The 6000-nt window shown below is 37.8% G+C and overlaps 1 protein-coding gene across 1 annotated transcript in view; it reads left to right on the top strand.

Annotated features, from left to right (window-relative positions):
* Window positions 1–1669: 1669 nt before the first annotated feature.
* The window catches only part of LOC109541848 (putative uncharacterized protein DDB_G0277255), a gene marked incomplete in the record, with an annotated part of 55215 nt that continues 50884 nt past the window's right edge, over window positions 1670–6000 (top strand). The window contains 1 exon segment of the mRNA XM_048669724.1: window positions 1670–1896.

Genomic DNA, 6000 nt, shown 5'->3' with positions numbered 1-6000 from the left:
AATATTTAAACAATGTTTCACAGCCGGAAATCGATCTTAAGTTATTGTCCCAATATTCTGACATACTTCTGAGCAACGTCCAATAATCTCTTACCTTCATCCATTTAGCGCCCCAAACAGGCTTTTTAAAATTAATGTATGATATTGAAAATTTACTTACTGATGTTGTTATGACTGAATCGAGGCCAAAACGAATTCTGTGGCTCGAATGGGGCTGGAGAAACTTCTAAAAATGCAGCGTCATGTTTGAGTCCAGTTCGGAACTCAAACAAAAACACGCAAATCTAAAACTTCTTGAAATCAAGACTTTTTGGAGAAAACTGCGAACATTTCTTTATCGATGGTTCACTTTCTAAAAAGGCGATTTATTTCTCTCTCGAATGATCTAAAATTGAGCGTTCTTGCTCATGTTAATTCAGAGAAATGAGCAATAACGGGACGGAAAACATAAAATTTTGTCATAGTCTTAAGTCATAGTCTTAAGTGTCTGATATTCAAATTTCGCTTTCTGCGTCAAAACCGACCGAATTGCCTCACTCATGTTGTTATCACTGAATCGAATCTTCAATTCTCTATCCAACGATATTAAAACGAATTCTGTGGCTCAAACGGTGCTGGAGCAACTTCGAAAAAAGCTGCGTCATGTTTGAGTCGATTTTGGAACACAAACAAAAACACGCAAATCTAAAACCTCGAAATCAAGACTTTTTTGAGAAAACTGCAAACATTTCCTAAGCGATGGTTACCTTACGAAAAAGCCCATTTAGTTTTCTCTGGAATGATGTAAAATTGAGCATTCTTGCTCATTTTCCTTCAGAGAAATGAGCAAAAACGGGACGAAAGACTTGAAACCTTGGTATAATCGTTCTGGGGCAAAACTTCCCGAAGTTCCTCCGAAAAGAAATCTCATAGACCATTAAAGGCTGAATTTCTACTAACCCTGCCCCCTTGCCTTGAAAGCTGGATCCGCCCTGATTTAAAGTCTAATCTGACTGGACTATTTACGCGTTCTGGTTCGTTCGCTCCAAACAACTGTCCTTAGGCCGACTTAAATGGAAAAGAAAAATGTAAGGGCGTATTTCCCTTGATTCCTATTTCGGTAATTTGTCCCCGGGGCAATTTCTCAAGTGGACTTATATCGTGAGAGTCCAAGTATCAGGTCACTGTGCTCATGTGTATATCGGGAGCTATTCTAATAGAATCGTCCCACTAACCATAAAACCTAATGGACCTTCAGCTCGATGGAAAAGTTTGGGAATCGCCGCACAACATTACCAGTTTTTTTTCCGAGTTCAAGTTCCATTTTTTATTGAAATTGAACGAAAAGCCTGTAGCGAACTAGAGGCAGTTTCACCTTCTTCTCACGTGAATAACCAAGGGCGACTTGCTGTTAGTCATCATTTCACATGCAGAAAAAGTGCAAGAACCGTTACGGAAACTGTATCTATTTCATCAGTCGACTGGGTGTATAAGAATTATTAACATAATAGATAACTTCAAAGTTGCAAGTGAAATTCAGGTAATCTTGAATAATTTGGATGCGAATCCAACAGAAAACGACTCAAATCTGAACAAACAAAAATCGTTTTACCACATAAATGTCGATCTCAACCTCTTCGACGTTCCGAAGAGGGTTTTGCAGTGCGCGCGCTAAATTCGCGCGGAATTAGAAAGTGAACCGGAGCCGAACCCGGAGCCACTCGACATTTCTGCTGGTCGCAGAATCGAAGTGCGGATCCTGCTGGCAGAGTGTGTTTCTTTGGTGCGCATTTTCCGCAATTTACGCGATCGCAAAGTACCGGTTTAGCGGCTAACTTTCAAACTTGTGAAGTTGCAAACTGCCAGGGAAAGTTACGTTTTGGATTTTGGAATTAACGGAGTGAACATCTGAGCGAGGTAGGAATTTCAGCAAAGTTTTGCCAAAGAAAGTTTTTCTTTCCGGTAACTTGGCTTCTGTAGCGCCAGGCAAATAATATCTACACTTTTGATTTAAGAGAACCCTACAGAAAAAAAATCTGGCGGCGTTAAATCGGGTGATCTTGGTGGCCAATTTATGAATGCATCGTTGCCTTTTCCACACCAAAATCAGTAGATACAATACGTCAAATACTAGAAATAATTTGCTTCAGTTAAGTCAAGTGTTGCTTCTAGGCAGATACATTTTCAAACACAAAAACCAATTTGCATAATTTTTTTACAAGAATGTTGATCTGCAAGCTATTTTAAATATTTTTTGACCAGAAACTGTATGCCTGACGAAAATGTTACAAGTGAGAAAAAAATATCTAAATAAAATCAGATGGTAGTAGACGAAAATTCAGCAAAAATACAAACAATTTTTTACAATTTTCTCCCATTAAATAAAAATCGCGCTTACATCAAAACACGTCAATTTAAGTAGTAACTTTTGATTCCAAAACTAATGAAAATTGATTTAGGCGTTTAGAAATTATTTGGAAAAAACGTAATTAATTTGAGAACTTTAGGGCGCCCTGTACCGGCAAAATGGAACAACACTGATGCAACATTTCAGGGACACCCTGTATAATTTGCGCCTTATATACGGAATATATCGTCACCTAAATATTGTAACCCACCAGCAAAACCCGCTTAAAATGGATAAAAAATGTCAAGTGTTTCACATAAGTATGAAGCTTCTAGCGAGTTTTTCAATAAACGCTTCGCTCCCTTGATGATGATGTCAAATTCGAAAAATTTCGAGAGAATCGACAGGTCCCGAAAGAAAAACAGCCAAACCAATATTGGTTTCGCATCGTTTATTTTGGCTAAATAACATTTCCCAAAGAGAACAACCCATAGTGGGTGTAAGGACACCTTTTAACGGGGCTCATATCTTTTCCACCCTTCGCAGTATCTTTGCCCGGTTTTATTTCCGATTTCCTACTCTAAATTAAAGAAACTGAGGAGATTATGCCCTGTAATAATGGCTGAACCCCTTGTAAAATCCCCGATTAAAGGGTATATGCCGGCGATATTCTCGGATGGCATAAACTACTTAAGCCGGGTCTAAGGACTGAATTACCGTTGCTTCGGTATTACATTGTTGTACGGATTGTCGTCAAAAATATTATAGTCAGAGGGGTTGATGTGTTATTTTTTTGCGTTAATACATATTTATTGACTGGCGCAAAATTATCATTGCCCTTTTATTATTTTTGACTTCAGGGCTAACTTGAAGACGATAAAGCCCAAAAATCCACTAAGACTTCCTGTCTTTCAGTTCTTGTATGCGAGCGATAACATTTTGTAAGACCACAACCCAAGACAATAAATAAAGTGTTTTGTCAGGTTGCAAAGGATAAGCAAACAATCTTCTAAAAACACCACAAGGTACTTTGGGTTCATGTCAAGGCGATATCATAACTAGGAGGAAAAAGCGAAAATATGTTGATGTGTGAGCGTACCAGATTAGCAAGGACGTCAGTATGGAACCAAAGGTTTTATTTATTGCTATTTGGTACTGATGCTTTCAGCATCTAAGCGGCTTTGCAATAAGTTGCAAAACTTTCCCGTTAATGCCTGCTAATGAAATTGGTAAGTTAGGTGAGTAAAGACTCCTCTATTCGCCACTTAAGATTCCCAATTGGACCGATAAGGAAAAGTTAGAGCCCGAACTCCGCTCAACTGCCGAGACCGAGTTTTATCGGGAAAATGCAGCAGAGACTGAAAGTTAGCCGGAATTTTCATACTTTCCTTTCACTCATTGTCACAACGAACTGATCGTATTTAGATGGTACTACATCGGTCTGTCTCTGTGGGGAAACGACCTACAATTCGGCCCACTTTGCTGTATGCAAAAGGGCACAAGGCTTTTCACGCCCAGCTTTCCCAACTTGTAATAATTCGTTTTAATAGTGATATATATCACGTTTTTCCGCACGCCGTGCCTGGATCCCAACAGGCAAAGACAATAAATCAGACTTGAAATTTTAAGTGGATCATGCACTTGTTTTTTCTATCTGCTGAATATTCTAGGAAATTTGTCAGGATTTTGGCGAATTTTCTAGCCGACACGAATTTTAATATCAGCTTATCAGAGTTTTTTATTTGGCCAATTGGGTTCCATTAATTAGAGTTATTCAAGGTTTTGTTGAAAAACTGCCCAAGTAATGATTGGTTTCCCATGTAATGATGTGATGGTTCTTGCTGCTAAATGAAAATAACCAAAGTCTACCTGTCGGTCCGGCTTAAAGTTGAAAAGCGAAAGGAATACATTGAGGGTAAAGCCAATTACACTGAAACAAGGAAGCACATAATACCATTCATGGTCAGTAATTTAATAAGATTTGTATGGAATAGTATGCGCATATTACTTCATACGATTTCCTGAATTCTTACCGTTGCTTTACGTAAGCAACTAGAAGGACACTCTAAAATTTGCATATATTGGCTATTTTCGAAGGATTTTCGGTGAAAAACTGGAAAGCTGGCAAGGTTACTAGATTTGGCTTTAGATCATCACCATCGTTTCATATTAAATTTGCATAAAGAGCATTAGGTATGTTCATAACTCTGTTAATACCGATTCGAAATTTTTTCGAAAAGTGCAAGTGCAAACTCTATTCTAGACACGTTCAGTGTCTATAAGAAATTTGTATTTGCAACAGTTTGGGTGGAAATGGGGTCTGAATGGCAAGCGTAAAACTCTCTAGCTTGCACATACTTCCACTCTTTACCCTGCAACTCGGTCAGTTTTGGCGTAAAGCGCAGATTCTTGGCGTAAAAGCTTAAGCGCTGGTTATTCTTGAAATCACGCTCTTTTGCTACAAGTTTGGCTGCCCATCACGATTTTTTAACCCCAAGATGTATTTTTATGTAAAATGTCACTTTTCACTAGCAGGATTTTCTTATATAGTTTCGGAGAAAATGGAATTTGAAGTTACAGACTTAAACTGAGACCCACATTGTTTGCACACTTATTTGTCTACAAGTCCACAACTGTTGGAAATATTGCAAAACAAAAAATTGCGCAGAGTTGCCACGGGTATTCGCTAAAAATTAAAGGTCTTGAAAAAAATCGAGTTTGGCAACGGTTTGGGAATCCTGAACATTGGCAAACGTTCGACTGTTCCATTTGCGCATACCTCCACTCTTTTGCCCGTAACATCGTTAAATTTTAAGACTTTGCTAAAGCTCCAAAACCCCTAAAAAGCCCAAAGTCGTAGCTGTAAGAACTATTCTAGCCTCTAGTTGGAAAGGGGCAACATCAAGGGAGTAAAACGCGTTCGAACTCAGAGAGTGTTCAAAAAAATTGAGAAATTAATATTAGTTGAAAAAGATGACATTTATGAAGACTTTAATGCCAAACGGACGATTTTCCAAGCAAAATATTCTCAGTCAAATATTTCCAGTGCATTTAAGGCCGAGTACCCGAATTTTTGAAAGAATATAATTTTTTGCCTGCGGTGGCTTCTTATTTTAATTGTGGTTTTGCTCTGCGTGGTTTTCTTTGTGTGCATGATAAATGAAGAAAAATTTAATTGCATCTAAATGCCTCAAAAGAGGATCATCTCTAAATTCAATCGGATAATTTTGTTTGCTAGAATCGACTGTTAGCTCTAGTGCCTTTCTTTCATCACTCAGTCATGCCCTTAGCATGTTGACAATATTGAAAATATATTTAAAATATTCACATATTTAATACTGTTGATAAAAATAGGTTAGAATTAAGATAAAAATCTGTATTTACCGGTATTTATTGCGATTATTTTTCTATTGCTGCCTCAGAATGATTCGGAACCTGTTATTTCGCTAAGTCAGTCAGAAAACGATGTTATTAGTGAATAGAAAAATTACCTTGAAAACTTTACCTGTTTTACTCGAAGAAAATTCTAAAGCACGCGAAAATAAGTCGCTCTAATTTCGAAAACGTCGTTTTATAAAATGCGCCTCTTAAAATCCACAAATATGCACATGCGAACAGCGTAAATTCAATGAAGAAAAATTACAACCCTGGTTGCCATCTACTTCTAGAAAACG

Source organism: Dendroctonus ponderosae, unplaced genomic scaffold, assembly GCF_020466585.1.
Source record: "Dendroctonus ponderosae isolate FM_Combo_2020 unplaced genomic scaffold, Dpon_F_20191213v2 Dpon_F_20191213_9, whole genome shotgun sequence".
Classification (NCBI taxonomy): Eukaryota; Metazoa; Arthropoda; class Insecta; order Coleoptera; family Curculionidae; genus Dendroctonus; species Dendroctonus ponderosae.
The sequence above is the reverse complement of the archived record's forward strand: the minus strand, read 5'-3'. Positions and strand labels throughout refer to the sequence as shown.